Consider the following 16,908-nt stretch of genomic DNA (forward strand, 5'->3'; position numbering starts at 1 on the left):
CAACATATTAATATCTAAAGTACGTAAGCATTAGTTAGATTAAAAAACATGCATATATATCTATACATCTTTAATTAAAACTTCACAAGAGGTCAAACAGATATATTGCATTTTCATATGTCTCATTGGCTCCAGCAGCCTTCATTTACTCTATGATGCTGCTGCTTAACTTTCATAATAACAATAATAATAATAAATTACTCTGCAGTGGAATTATTCTCTGAAATTGGCCTAATTTAACTAGAGTTTCACTGCTCCAACTGGTTCATGTGTCGGGTTTCGAAATTCATTTAATTAACCTTTTAATGATGACTCACTTGGCCATTTAATCTATCCACCATAACACCTGCACAGCCCAGCAAGAAGCCCCAGCATGTTTGTCTTATGGAAGGAGAAGCCAATTATCTGCATTTAAGTAAATGTCACTGAGGTACTCATTTCAAATCATCCTGTTTCAGCGTTATGATGCAATAGAAGCTTTAAGTGGCTATAATGTGAGACAAACAGCGTTAGGATTTGCTCATATAGAAAGGTTATCAAACTTTTCACTTTTTTATTATCTCCTCTGTTTGAGCTACAGCGCGGTAATTGTCAAAGTTGTGACTACTCTGGATGGAGGTTTAATTAGATTTTATTGGAATATTATCTTGTTAAAGAGTGACTCAACACATTTGGGATGGATGGTGTTATTCTCTACCCCAACATCAGGCTAAAGGAACTGCCAGTGGGATTTTAAGAAGAAATGACAATCCCTTTGTTGTCACCTAAAGAATAAGGAAGATGATTGTACAGACTGATTTGATAGAAGGTAGTGGAAAAGTAAATGTTACACTCCCAGTTCACTTTTTCTTTTTGTGAATTAATATAATAGATGCGTTATGGAGGTATTTTGCAGCTAATAATGCTAGAGGATGTTTGGATTAGATAAGTTTCCTCTTGCTAACTGATCCAATAGATGCATTTCCAAGAAATATTTGACTGTTAAATTGATTGACAATTTTACAGGTTTTTTTTCTTGTTTTGTTTTTGTTACCAACTAGCTGCTAACTTTGAATTTAATTTAGCTGTTAGGAAAAAGTTTGCTACAATGAGAACAGCATGAATAATAATTAAAGAGGTGAAATGTGATGTAACACCAGTTTGAGAATTTCTACTTTGAAGGTAGTTTATTGTATTTTATCCATTATTATCTATGTGCCAGAAGTGGCCATTTCTAGATGGGATGTTTCTGCTTTGGGTTAGCCGTCTTATGAATGTATAAAGACACAAATATGTATAATGATACAGTGAAGTAATATTATACATATAAACATGCCAGAATTTATTTTTTGTGTTGTTTTGGTAGCTGCCATTTTTTTTTAAGTGTATTTGCATCTACACGTTTAATTCAGTTTCTGACAAGTTTTATTAAAGCAGGCTACCTGATGAAAGCGTCAAAAAGTCAAAAACTGCAGTTCCACTAGTGGCAACCTAAGGCTGGTTAACAAAGGCACCAGTGCATCAGCATTGCACCCTAACCCTTGATAAGGAGCGTGGCCACTTTGACTGACATAGCCTAGACAGCATCTATTACTTCAAATTATCAAGCTAGACCTCAATGGTTAGTTTTTGTGCCGTTGGTGCCTTTGGGGGCATTTTAAATAGATTCTCTGACAACATAATGGCCTTCTGTGTTGTAAACACCAGCACTACATACAGTCCAATAACTTTAACCAACCTTTAAAGTTGCAATCTGGCACGTGTGATATTATTTATATGCTATTAGCATATAATATTTTTAGACTACTTAATTTATTTTAACACAGTCAAAGTAAAAATGTACCCTAGAGATGTTGTAGCCTGAATTATCTCTAAGAAGGATGAGCATTTAATTGGAAAGCTTCCAACACTCTCATACTTCAAAGTTGCCAGTCTACTTTATTATTAGTGAGCAAGGACATGAAGCTACTTTTGCTTTAACAGCTGCAGTGTGAGGTACACGGTGCCCTGTTAGTTGTTTAACACAACAGGAGATGGTTGAATTGACAGGAGAGTCTGTAAAAGCAAAAGCGTCTGAGCTGAAGATGTTTTGCAGTTTGGAACGACTCAGTAATTATCCTGTGGTCTGTCTACTGTCTGCAGATTTTTTTAGGTGACAGAATTTACAGTAGGTCACAGTCACACTGCATTGTGACAAAAGAAATACTTATAAGAACGCAAATTGTTTCCTGCTGCACATTCAGAGGGAGCCTAAATGTCCGGGTAAGACTAAAGGCAACTGAAGAACAGTTTGGAAGACATTCCCAGCCCTCTTTTGGCTTTGGGACCAAATTCTTTAGATGTGATCTCCTAAGAAGACATTTCTATTCTGTTTGAGTATGTCAGGAAAATAAGGACAGTCCTTCTTTCTGCACACTTACATTTTATTACCAAACTGACTGACAAAAATGCTGATGGTTATTTAAAATTTCATTTTTTATGTGTAGGTTTTTTTAATAAGTCTAGTTTGGACCAGACATTTCAAAATACTTCAGAAATCACTGTCTGTGAACACAGTTCATGCAGATAACATGATCTAGAAACCTGCCATCTTCTCTGGGCTGAAGCTCATTTAAGACGGACTGAGGCAAAGTGGAAAACTGTTCTTTGGTCAGATTAATTGAAATTGTCTTTTGGGAAACATGAAAGAGGGGAGCGGCTAGTCCGCTTGTTATCAGCAATTTGTTTACAGACTACATCTCTGATGGTGCATAAATGCTTATAGAATAACCAGATTGCTCATCTAGAAAGGAATCATCAATGCTTAAAGGTATGAAAACCTTTTAGGTGAACCCCAACTATTTACCTGTTTTTCATATTCAAGTGTGAAAATTGTGTAAAGTATTTCCTCCCATTATCTGGTTTTATTTTCACTTCTGAAAAGCACCAAATGCACAAATATCATTCATATCAACCACTTAATTTCACAGGAAAAATTTGCACGGCTAATTTTATTCTTTTTTCTTCACATGTAAATTAACAGATCACTGTGTCTGACAGCAAGTGCTCAAAGTGTGCACCAGTACAGGAAATACAATAGTAGCATTTTACCTCAGACACACAATTAAACGCTGGTCCAACAATGTGGGTGTCCTTCTTTTTCAGCATGTGAAGATATAAACTAATCTGAACTAAGTTATAAATAACTTTATTTAAAAAGTACTGCCATATTTTTAGATTTGTCTTAGGGAAAGGTATCATAAATAGTTAAATGAACTGGGAGAAAATCACCTTTCTATATATAAAGCAACATGTAACTGAAATGTTCTATCAGGAGGTGAGAGACATTCTGTAGCTTTTTATTAGAAAACTCCAGGTACCTATTAAAAGTCTCAGCATAGAGGTATAAGTCTGCAGTGAGGTACTACTGAATACGTGCACCCACACGTGGTTCGACCTGTAAAAAAGCAATCGCAGCTTGGCAGGTACCAGTCAGGAAGCTTTATCCCATTTGCACTCAAACTTTACACAAATAAAGAAAAGCTGTTTTTTATCACCATATGAGGCCACGCTATGCTAGTGTTTCCAAATCGTGTTTCTTATGCAACAAAATATCCCTGAACTGTTCCAACGTTTATACTGAATCGGATGATGTAACTAAAATGAGATGAAGCACAGAGCAGCTGCCCTGTTACAACGTGAAGTCGAGGCGCGCTTCAGTTAATCTTCAAATTAAACATCGTAATGGTGTTTAAAATGCAAGGTTGGTTAACTGCTCTACATCAGGAGGAAAAACACAAACATATCAGGATGTCCAACCTTCTACCTTTGGTCAAACACAAATCGGAGGCTGTTGCTAACACATGCTCAACAAACATGATAAAAACAGACTTGATTTTTGCAGAAACCAGCAAATAATACTAGAGTTGCCATCTTCTAATGGCTACTATTGATAAAACTTCATATTGGAATGTAGAAGTTGTCCCACGCATGTCAGAGAGAAACCCCCCTACCGTATGTCAAACCAGTGATTTATAACCATGATAAATATCATAAAACTATGATATTTTACAACTCTGTAACAATCAATAATCATATGATCAAAAAAAATGATCATCAATCTAAACCAAACCGTGAAGATAGCTGTAGAAACTGACTGTTATAACTCTCAACATTTGAACCAAAAATGTCACATTTGTATTCATCAGTCTATTAGACCCGTTGCCACTGATTGGGTGTAATTTGACATACTTCAGCCTTTTCTCCCAAGTACCTTTGCTGTAACAACCTTTCCCCTGAACCGTCTCTGCTGATGCTTCAGCGAACAGTAGATGGATTTTTTTCTTTCTCATTTCCTAAGACATGACTTTCAGATACTGTTCACCTGATACTTTTTCTTTTTATGCCTCCACTTGTCCAGTTTTCTCACATTTTTAAAATCACACTGCATACCATGCTGACATAAGTTTTTGGCTAATTGCTCTATAGCATTAACCTTACTAGCTAAAAAAAAAAAATAACAACACTATTTTAGGCTTGTTGAATTGTTATCTCATTATCTTTGGCATTTTTCATAGATTCAGATAGTGTTTTTGTGATAGGCTGTTACTAACAAAGTACCCAAAGATACAATCTAAAATGGGTTGTCAGTTAGGTGCAGGTTTATAACCTTGAATGATTAACCCTTTAGAGCCGGTCGGAGCGGGCACGCTCTGTTTTGCGTAACTATTTTTAAATCCCGGTAGCTCTGCAACCACGTAAGCTAGCGCAATAATTTTTTTTTGCATATGAAACCGGAGGAGTTGTACTTACATCTTATGCCATCAGCTTGTCCTAGGTCACAGTTTCCTTCCACATATAGCTTTGCAAAAACTGCATAAAAAGCACTTGCAGCAACAAAAACACAATATTCCAGAAACACGCTTCGCCGATCCGATCAGCTGTTCATAACACTTCCTACGTCCATCAGCGTGAACTGTCGCATGTCCACCATGAGCTGCCCGAAACCGGAAGTGACGTCATTTTGCGGAAATGTAGTTTTTTACGATCGGGGCCTTATGAGCCCATACTTGTGTTTTTAAAAGTTATGTTTGAGTTTATGACATTCTGTGTCGTTTCTGGGATGCTTAGGACTCATATTGCACTGCTGGAAATAGTTTATTTTGATGCATATGCTGTTATTTTGCAAATTTGCATTATAATATTTATTTTTGTTTTTCCTGCAGTATATGAAAATTGGTGTATTTCAAAAATAAAACTATGAAGACACTCAAAATAAATTTCCTGTGGTGGGAAACTAGTTTGTGCAACTTTTTTGTATTTACAGTTTTGAGGGATAAGCCTCTTAAATTTCTCTAACTCGAAATATATGTTAAAAAAAACAAAAACGATTTTCAATTTTTTTTGTAGTTTATTGCACTTTTTTGCAATTTATGTAATTACTATGCACCTAATGCAGATATATTATTAAAATTTGGGCTATAATGGTTGTATTGATGTATAGCAACTTGAAATACTCCCAAAAATGGCACCACAGCATGTAAAAATGTAATATAAGCTCTGGCGGACTTGGTTCTGTGGTAGGTCTTAAAGGGTTAATAAGTCAGTGTTAAGTGGCTTGAAAAACTAGAGGATGTCTTTGAAAATGGTCAAGTACAAGAGCTGTACTAAAAATGAATGAAAAAGCAACCAGTATCCAAAGAAAACCTATAAAAGACCCCCGGAAAGCCTGGAGGATTGCTGTTCAAAGCCACTTTTAAAAATTACAAAAATTTTCTGGATCCTTGGAAGCAAAATGCGAACAGATTACTTTTTCACAGTACTATATTATTGTACTGAATGCTAAAACGAAGTACCACATATCTCTTTTCATGGTAAAGGTTGCTATCCTTGCTGTAAACCATAATCAGTAAGTCTGCGACTGCAGGAATGACAGTGTAAAGTTTCACCTGAACAAGTGCTGTGAGTAATTCTACCAGGATGACTCATACTTGAGGTGAAATCACAAAAGAAGGGGTGCAAATGAAAGGAGAAAAAAAATACTGGTAAAGCAGCAAAAACAATCCTCCTACTTCTTAAAGTAATTCTTCATAATGTCTATTATATAACCTGTAAAGTAATAGAGCATTAAATCCATAAAAAGGATCATGACGCTCACGTGATAGTTGAACTTGAAATACTCTGCCGATCACAACCGATTCCTCCCTCGAGAATGCTGCAGCCACGGTCAGACATCATCTTTTTAAGACATTTAATGTTTTGATTGAAGAAACCCAATCAAAACAGAGTTTTTCCAGAGTTGAAATTGCTGTAATGAATGTTGCTTCAGCAACCACTTTGAAGCATTGAAATATTCAGGATCATGCCCAAATGTTAACAATTTTATCTGTCTCTAAAACATACCCCGCTGCAGCCATGTTTTCTCTTTCTTTAGTCCCGTGTGTTTAATTCATGACACATCCAGTGCCAGGAAATTGACTTAAAGAAAGAACTCAGCAGGGCCAGGAGGGCAGTGTGCCAGAGTGAGGCTGTGACACATTGACCTTGTTATGAAAGGAGGATAATCCTGAGCTTTAGGCCCCAGAAATCAGCCTGTGGTTGCACCGATTCTGGGCATGGTACACTTTGTGTGTAGGGAATGAATCTCTGCAGGCATTACTGACCTCAGCAACACCTGCACAGTGTGGGCTTTGAGCCTGTGTGTGTATGTAGGTGGTCTATATACTGACTCAGGTACCCTGTCTGAGAGCCGGAAGACGGCAATATATCTCTGCCAGTCCAGATATTGCACCTGCAGTTTGTATAGAAAACTTGAATATGCTCTTAACTGCAGTGCAACACTGACTGTGATGATTGCTAATTAGCATTACATTGGAATTTTTTAATTACTCATGATTTTTACATGTGAATCATCTCTTATAATCAAGTTGTATTGATTGCATAGACATGCATGGTGTAATTTCTGAAAGCCTTGGATGTAGTGTTAAATGATGGGTGTGCTTTTTAGGAGCTAGAATGGGCTTAATTGTCCTGTGTGTAAGCTTTATAATCTGTGACATTTTTACAGTCATACCACTTCAATCAAACAGTGTTTCAAAAAGTGTTAATTTTGTTGACCAATAATTTTCATCATAGTTTTTTTTTTTTTTTGATGAAAACAAGATGAAAACTAAATAAAACCTAATGCACGAGGAGTATGATGAAATGTATTGACACTTTCATCAATCTCTTTGTGCAGTAAAGCCAGACTACTATAATCTGATGATGATTAGCCGACTAAAACTGAAAGAATTCAGATTCTTGAATTATAACTGAAACTAAATGACATTTCAGTCAAAAGACTATGAATAAAACTAAATCAAAATTAACTTTCAAAATTACACTGGTTTGAAGAAATTTGTACAAAAAATAGTAATTGTTTTGTGTTGGGTAGCACCACTTAAAGTACTAGATTTTTACTTTTTTTTTTTTAAGAGAGATCCAGATCAGATGATTTGTTTTTGTTCTCTTACATCTCTCAGTAGATTCGTCATCAACCACCATTCCACATAGTGTTATATCTCTGCTTTTCTGCTCTACTCTTACTTTTTGCTCTCTCATCCACACTGCCCCATCTGCATAACCACTAAGGCATTGATGACGGAAAGACTCAAGTAATTCATATTAGCCTGTCATTCCTGTACCTCAAAGTTTTTAGTTGAAACTAGAGATGGCACGATACCACTTTTTTATGTCCAATACTGATATCATAAATTTGGATATCGGCCGATACCGATATGAATCCGATATAGTGTTTTTTTAATCAATAAAACTGTGTTAGGTTTGTAGCATAAACCTATTCGCTGGAACGTTAAGACAATATAATTACACTGCAAGCAAGACACAAATAGGCAAAGTTCTTCATGTTACTCGTGCACGGGAGAGAACCGGACAACCGCTTGACTCCAGTTGGTCTCGTCCGTCCTCCCATACACTATCCTTTTATTGAGGTTACATGAATATGCATAGGTTCATTAACATACGACGTCTACATACAAACAAAGAGTACCTTGCCTGTGTGTGTGTGTGTGTGTGTGTGTGTGTGTGTGTGTGTGTGTGTGTGTGTGTGGGGACTGCTGATCAAAGGGTCAAACATCCTTGGTCAGGAAGAGGGTAGCCTCCCCCTCACCCTGGATGGTTCATCCTAGATAACACGGTGAGGAAGTCCTGCAGTTCATCTAAACAAAGAGCACTTAGACTAGAACAGACGCAACTACGTTAATCCTACCATAAAACAATAAGACACGGTATGACCTCTCATGCTCCCAAAGTGCTGTCTAATACACACAAAGTTTGCAGACTATCAAGGATCAAAACCTCTACCAATCTACAACTAATTACAAAACTCTAAGCATATATAAGTAAATATTTCTAAGCATAAATGACAATCAACAATACAAATCTAACATTTCCCCCCTTTTTGACCTTTATGCCTGAAAAGTTCCCAGGTATGAATACCTCATGTCTGACAGTTTCAATGCAAACATTTTTATACTCAGCATATGTCAAATCACCCTAAATTACTGAAAAGGTACACAGTTTAATAAATGTATTAGCAGTTACCCCATTCATTGAGCTCATCTTATGGCAAACTGCATCTTACGAGCAACCAAAGAAATTGTTAATTTAATAGTGAAACTAAAAAAGTAACATTTTCAAAAACATCTCAGCTTGGTGATGCTTCCTCCGGGTGTGCAAATCACATGTCTCTCTGCAGAGTGGTTTAAGCTCTGCAGGGCGTCATGAATGTCTCTTCCAGTTGTTTCCATCACTGTCCATAGGACCAGAGTCCAAATGTATGTAGAATAGACATTCAAACATACCAGTTGGTTTTGTTGTTCGTCAACATGGGTCTCAGCTATTTCCAAGCTGCAGACCTCTCAGCACTCTAGTTTTATGGCCTCTTACCAGCCCCCATCACCTGACTTCAGACCTTCGTCTTGTGAGGGGGATATTTATGACTCCGTAATTGTCCACGCTCTGCAGAAAAAGCTCTCTGTGGAAAGGGTGCTGGGTTCCGTCATCTTACTGCTGTTATGATCCCAGCAGCCTTCAGAGTGTTATCGTATGCACAGTATAGTGGCACAGCATTAGGTGATGTTCATAGGAAACTGCTGTTATCACCACCATAGCTTCTGGTTCCTGTGCTTTTCACAGAATCATGATGTCATCCTCGAACTCCTTCTGCGCTGTCGATGGAGCTTGGCACGCTCCCCTCATCCCACGAGTTTTCATGTTCCAACGCTGCTGAAGGTTTAAGGCAGAGCACGTCGTACACCTTAGTTGTCTTCCTCAGCGTCAATATTGAATCTTTCATTTTATTTAAAATCTCCTGGAAGCTCAGTAGCACAGCTCTCCGTGTCATGTCTGCTGTGCTGAAGATGATCTCTGATCCTCCTGAAGCCTCTCTCCTGGCCTCAGCTCCCATCTTGTGGACGATCCTCTCCTCTATTTTGCAGGCAGTTTCATGGTCCTTGCTGTGGCTCCAAGGTCTGATCTCATGATGGGCCCCAACCAGCTTGACCTTTGACCTCAACCACTGCCTGGTCCTGTCAGCTATGCGCTTCTCACTGGGCCTCTGAAGATTTCTCAGGAGATTACTGCTGCACCTGTATTCCCTTGCTAAGAAGAAAAACTTCTATTTGGAGAGCATGTCAACAATCATCAAACCACATTCTTTAGTTCAGTGAACTTCACTTATAGGCCATCAAAGCCTCATCTGAACATGGGTGCACCACTTGCATAGGTTTAATACTTGTAAATAAAACGGCTAATCACACAAATCACTGCAACAATAATAAAAAACATTGTTTAATGTTAATCCTTGCACTCCACCTCTTGACGCATGGACATTCCCATGCGTCAACTCAGCAAACCTGGATCCCTGTCTTAAAGAAAAAGATTAGCTAGATCATGTCCCAGGCAACATCAGGGCATCTCCTCTGGAGTAGCTCCGTAACCCTGCAATAAAAGATGTTAGCGTGTGTTGCATATTAAGTTTGCTTAACACCTGGCTCTCCCAGGAGCCTGCATACACACCATCACGGCCTGGAAAGCAAAATCTGGAAGTGAAATCAAACTTCATACCTGTAAACAATTGTATCATAAGAGTAATAAGCATTCAACATCAGCAAGACAAGTGTCATGTGCAGGTTTTCTCAAATCAGTAACTACAACTATTACCCTAATTCACCTCAGACATGGATTATCCCATGTACTCTGTTAACATTAATGTAATCAGTGACTTCTCTTAAGCAAAGTCACTCCACTCATATATTATTATTATGGGTTCAAAAGTGGCCAGCAAATGAGCCCATAATAAACTATTCCATAAATACCGTAATCTCTTATTTGTTTCACCCATGTCACTTGTCCGCTTCAGCTGAATCTACTACAGCATTCTCAAAGAAACAAACATTAGCAATACACATTGACTGTGGTCAGACAGAGGTCAGACACAGGTCAACAGGTTCCAGAGGTGCCATAAAAACACCATAAAGTCAACCCTAGCTGTGGAAAGAAGTAACACCAGTTCTCAACACAGGAAATTTCACACATGTTATTCACATTATCAAAGTAACCTTCACATTTTCCCATCAACACAATGCAACAGCATCACCACTCATAACCTGTAAACACAGTTTTCCTCACACATAAACCCAGAAATCCTGTAGTAGGAAAAAACATCAACCAGTTGTCCTGGTATAAATCGCATCATCAATTCACATGAAGAACTGGCATGCTGTAAGAAAAGAAAATGCAAATATTAGCGCTTGCGCAGGCGTATGCATACTTTGTCACAGATATCTCTGTGAGCAACTCAAGCCTATGAATAACACACCTGATAAATGCACAGACACAGAAAATGGCATGTAAAAGGTTAAATCATCATGCAACCTCGAGTGTTGCTGTCATCTTTCTGCTCCTGTAAAGGGAAGCACACACAGACTCATCTGCACCCCTGCCAGGCGGGGGTCAACTTCACACAGTCGTGTTACATCAGTAAAGTCTTGTCAGCTTTTGTCAGCTTTTACCAGTCAGTCAGTTTGTTTTCCTTTCACTCACTCATTCATACATTCATTCTTTCTTTCTTTGCTGATAGTGGAACCTATCGTCGCATTTAGTTTCCACTCTCAGCAAAATGACGTCATTTCAAAAAGAAAAATAATTTAGACTGGATTTCCTCGTTGAATCCTTTTTGGGGGGGGGACTCTCATTTCCTAATTGTCCCAAATAAGTGGCTTTCTCCTGAACCCATTTTAAATGTGGAGAAACTCACTTGCAACAATTTTCTTGACGACGTGTAACGCTTTTAATTCCCGACTCGCAGATCTGCTCAAAGAACAGAGATTATCGAACAAAACTTTCAGTGCACTGTGAAAGTATCAAAATAAAAAGGCCTTGTTAAGTCATGACACAAACTCCTCATCTCAGGTAAATCATACCATTAGCATGGTTCATCATACCATCATACTAATCGGCAGGCTCAACTTCACAACAAAAGAAAAATCATCAGCTAGATTCATTCCAAATCAACCATCAGCTGCACAACACACAACATAATCCTAATGTCTTATTAGCTATGAGTTTAATTACCAGGTCTGTGCTCTTCACTCATTTAGGCCACAGATCTATTTTATTCAATTTTCCCTTTCCCTTCATCATAAAACATGTGACATGCTGTCATGCACTTCACAAAACAGTCTGTTCTGACGTATTCAGAGTTGTGTATCTAAATACAGGATTCACTCGCACATCAAAACAGGAAACTCAGTGTTTTAGAGTCTCCACTCAACACACAACAACTCCAACACATCTCATTCACTCGTGCTAGAATTCAGTCACCTTTCATTAATCTAAAACCGATCACTAATTTGCATATCAACTATTAACCCACTAAGTTGACAGGACGACAGAAAAGCATGTTCAAAATAGTATCACAAAAGACAATTTCCCTCATACAGTAAATTACATGTGCTGCCTCAATCAAGCAGGAAGCTTCTCCCAATTTACCATTTTAACACTAAATTTATTGTCTGATCACTGGTTGGTCAAACCAGGATTTTTTTTCCCCACAAAAGTTAAATTGTTGTCCTGCAACTTGGAGAGTCAATTTTTTTTCTTTAGGATAAATTCAGCATTTGATAACAAGTGTCTGCTAAATTGACACTATTGTAACACTGATGAAAGATAACAAGCTAATTTTCATTACATGTGTTTGTGTTATTAGGCAGGTCTAATGCATGTCTGTGGAGCTGCATCTCCAGCAGAGCATGTTCTTAAAGCTGCCTTTCCTACACATTTCTCTGCTATTATTTAATCATTTCTTAACTAATGTGCTATGAGTCCACTGGTCTTTGCATCACACTAAGTGACTTGGACAAGATGATAAACAGACTCACATGCTGAAGATGTTGTCTAATCTTCACGAGCTCTCTTGTGTTTGTGTTAGTAGGGTTAATGCATGTTCTGCTTGTGTGTGTGATTTTGTATATGATGTATATGTTTTTTATATTTGCATATATCCAGACTCCTTCTCAATTTTCCAACTTAAGCAGTCAGTTTTCTTTTCCCCAGGTTTGCTAACCCAAATTTTGATTCCCCACATTAAATAATTCCTATGTGTTCTCACCTAGTCTTCTCACTCTGTTGTCCTCTCACTCTTTTGTCCTCTCACTCTTTTGTCCTCTCACTCTTTTGTCCTCTCACTCTTTTGTCCTCTCACTCTTTTGTCCTCTCACTCTTTTGTCCTCTCCCACTTCAACAGTCCCGGCAGTTCTGCTTCAGCTTTGTCCTGTCTAGTAGCTGAAGTGCTGCTGCTGCCTTCTTGGGCGACTTCTTAGCAGCTGCTGCCGGTTTCTTGGCTTTGGCCGCGGCGGGCTTCTTGGCTTTGGTCTCAGTAGCCTTGTTCATCTTGAGGGATCCGGAGGTCCTGGTGCCCTTGGTCTGCACCAGAGTGCCCTTCGCCACCAGGCTCTTGATGGCGGTCTTGACACGGGCCTTGTTCTTGTCCACATCGTAGCCTCCGGCAGCCAGAGCCTTCTTGAGAGCGGCCACAGACAGGCCGTTGCGCTCCTTGGAAGCGGCCACGGCTTTCACAATCAGCTCGCCCACGCTGAGGCCGACCTTCTTGGGCTTGGAAGTCATCGTCTTCTTCTTCTTGGCCTGAACCTCGGCGCAGGGCGCAGGGCGTGTTTATGATGGAGCCTTTCCCACCACAGCGCTGGCACGTTGAACGCATCATGAAGGGTCCATTTCTTTCATGTCGCTAGCCGCATGTGGCTTGCCCGAGTCACTCAGTCCTTTTTGAGCATTTCAACATGCTGCCGCCGCAGACCCTGGCCTCAGATCCAGCAAGTTTAGCGCGCTGATCTCCAAAAAAGTCCCGAAGGCCAGAAAGACGTCAAATAAGTGTCTCGTGCTGAGAACTCAAACAAAAACTCCTCTTCCCGCTGCCATCTTGCTCGCCCCTCCGTGAAATTCAACCAATCAGACAGGAAGATGGGTTTGCTTTCTTCTTCTGCTGCTGTTTATCCACATAGCTGCTGCTTTGCTGGGACTTTTTGTGCTCAGGACTTGCTGCTGTCTCTTTATCATGTTATTGCTTTGGAGCTGCATTCCTTATCTTCAGGGAGGAGTGAGCTCGCTTGTGAGGTTGAGAAGCACATGGCACTGTAAATAAGTCAGCCAGAAACTTGGCCTGCATGTTTCCAATGATGTTAAACTATAACTTTCTTCCGACCGCTGCATGTGGAAAATTGATTCAGGTCTGCTTTTCACCTGAAAGTGACAAACTAAGACATTTCATTATTATCATCACTGCTTAATCAACACATCTCTCTCTCTCTCTCTCGCTCTGTGTTTTTGTGAACAGTCCTTTCTTAAAAGCAGAAAATGAAATTATAGTTGTTTTTGGCTGATCAACACAAAACCTTTTTCCTATGATTTTTCTTTTTCACTCTTTTTTTTTTTTTTTTTTTTTTATTTACAATAGCTGGTGACCTGCAAAATCACCGCTGTCACTCACAATCAAAGGCAATTACTCTTGCACAGTGCACAAAAACACTGTGATGTCAGACACATTCACACTCACTTTGTCATCTGCAAAAATAAATCACATGGCTGATGATATGTGCCATGGTGATCCGTAAATATGATCACCAGTTTATTTAACTATTTTTCAACCCAACAAACAAATAATCAAAAACATGATGCTGATGTTATGAACACTCTACACACAAGTCAAGATGCAGGAAAACTGCTCATGGAAACGTTGCACACTCCAGTTATCACAGTTATCATAGCGCTGTTTCCCTCTCTTAGAGTAGTTCTCAGACAGCTCTCGATCTGATAATGTGTAGCCTGCTCATCAGCTCAGAAGAAAAAAAAAAAAACTGCAACGCAACATCACACAGTAGTTGCTCTGCCCACAGTGGCAAAGTCTTACACTTTCATATTCAACTCAGCTTCTCCATCATGTACTTTTAGATGTTTCATACAGGGTTCAGCATATTAGTTGTTTTCACAGGTGTGCTCCACATCTCAACAATGGTTCATAATAAGACGACAGTCTTCCACACAGGTCAAGTGCCTCTATGCACTTCAGTAGTTTAAATATTTATCTATATCACTTCACCTCACATGTCATCGTACTGAATTTAAGCAACCACAAGCGTAATGTAGATGACTTTTAACAACTATCCACCTCAATTACGTCTATGGTCTGGCACACAGGCTGAAGAGTTAACGTTTTGTGTCAGCAAGGGGTGGGGGGACAGCCACCCACCAGAGCATAGCTGCTGATGTGGGCTGGCCTTCTCCACACGCTCTTCAAGGCTGGTGTGTTTTCTGAAAACTTCTAACATTTTAATCTCTTCCATTTTTAAGCCTGCGATTAACCGCACGGCTCAGGTCCGCGTGAAACCCGCGTGACCGCGCTCGCGTGAACCCGCGCAGCTGTGGAGCCGTCGCTCCCTCTCTTTTTTACATAAATACTTTGTGCTGCCAAGAGCAAAGTCCAGCACAAACGTCTGTCTCCCTCCGACTCACTCTTGGTTGCTTAGAAACCCATGATAACAACAACAGTCGGTGTCACAGACCACATGTTCTGCTCCGCACACACTCACACAACAACAACAACAACGACGACGACAACAAAAACAACACAAAATAGGCCTATCGTCCAGCACAATCTGGACCCCGCGGAACTTCTCAACGCCCCACAAAGCGGCAGAGAACTCACCTCTAGCCACACAAAGTAGCGAGGAACCTCTTGCTCCACAAAGTAGCAAGGAACCCGGGTATCGCCACACAAAGTAGCGAACTTCTCAACGCCTCACACAGTGGCGGAGACTGCACAACGACACGGTTATAGAGTCGGCCTCTTCTCAACGCCTCACACAGTGGCGGAGACTGCACAACGACACGGTTATAGAGTCGGCCTCTTTAAACTTACTTGGCGTTGCTTAGAGTGTAATATCAGCCCGAATCCCGCCGACCGTCATTCATCGAGGAGAAAAGACAGACCGCGAATCCACAGGAACTTCCTGGCTGACGTCAGGCTTTCAGCGTGCCTCTCCTCCCCTCGGTGAATGCGATTCCAGGGCTCCGGCATCGAAGGACCAATTAATGTTAGGTTTGTAGCATAAACCTATTCGCTGGAACGTTAAGACAATATAATTACACTGCAAGCAAGACACAAATAGGCAAAGTTCTTCATGTTACTCGTGCACGGGAGAGAACCGGACAACCGCTTGACTCCAGTTGGTCTCGTCCGTCCTCCCATACACTATCCTTTTATTGAGGTTACATGAATATGCATAGGTTCATTAACATACGACGTCTACATACAAACAAAGAGTACCTTGCCTGTGTGTGTGTGTGTGTGTGTGTGTGTGTGTGTGTGTGTGTGTGTGTGTGTGTGTGTGTGGGGACTGCTGATCAAAGGGTCAAACATCCTTGGTCAGGAAGAGGGTAGCCTCCCCCTCACCCTGGATGGTTCATCCTAGATAACACGGTGAGGAAGTCCTGCAGTTCATCTAAACAAAGAGCACTTAGACTAGAACAGACGCAACTACGTTAATCCTACCATAAAACAATAAGACACGGTATGACCTCTCATGCTCCCAAAGTGCTGTCTAATACACACAAAGTTTGCAGACTATCAAGGATCAAAACCTCTACCAATCTACAACTAATTACAAAACTCTAAGCATATATAAGTAAATATTTCTAAGCATAAATGACAATCAACAATACAAATCTAACAAACTGTTTTTTAATATCTTGCTGCATTTTGTATAAGTTCATACTCAAATTCAAGCAAAAAAAAAAAAACCCACTAAAGCTATTCTGTTATGCCTGTATGCAAAAAATACACTACACCCAAAATATTTCATAGTTCAGCAATACTGATCAATCTAATAAACTTAAACCTACTCTATCCTCCCTATTCTGGTATTTTAAAGAGTAAGCAACCTAACTAATAGGGTTGCAAACTCCCAGCAAAAAAAAAAAAAAGGGAACCACCCTCCACCTCATGATGTCTTATCGACGTAATCAACTTTAATTTGATGCAGTGTGAAAAAAATGCACAGAAATAAATTATTTTTCAAGAATAATTAAATAGATTCAACATCTTTCTTCAACAGAACTGCAGACTGCACAGATGGTACCTTCCCAAAGGAAAAAGTACTATAGCTTACTAGGGTATATTAGACTTAATAGTTACTATATACAGTAATGGACTTCTATACATTTTACATCAGATAAAAACTTTGGGTGTAAGATTCAGATAATTATTTATTAAAAGCTAGACATTTTAAATGAGAATAAGAAAGAAAAGTATGTCTCTGTGCCTCTTTTCCCTGTTAATGCCCTATCGGCCCCCCTGGCTAAATTTTGCTACATCCG

The 16,908-nt window shown here is 39.5% G+C and overlaps 1 protein-coding gene and 1 pseudogene across 3 annotated transcripts in view; one reads left to right on the forward strand and one right to left on the reverse strand.

The window, feature by feature from the left end:
• pemt (phosphatidylethanolamine N-methyltransferase) overlaps positions 1–16,908 on the forward strand; it is a 116,958-nt gene that overhangs the window by 3,248 nt on the left and 96,802 nt on the right. The window lies entirely within an intron of this gene.
• LOC112430743 (histone H1 pseudogene) lies at positions 7,844–16,223 on the reverse strand (annotated as a pseudogene).

Source organism: Maylandia zebra, linkage group LG8 (assembly GCF_041146795.1).
Source record: "Maylandia zebra isolate NMK-2024a linkage group LG8, Mzebra_GT3a, whole genome shotgun sequence".
In the NCBI taxonomy this organism is placed as follows: Eukaryota; Metazoa; Chordata; class Actinopteri; order Cichliformes; family Cichlidae; genus Maylandia; species Maylandia zebra.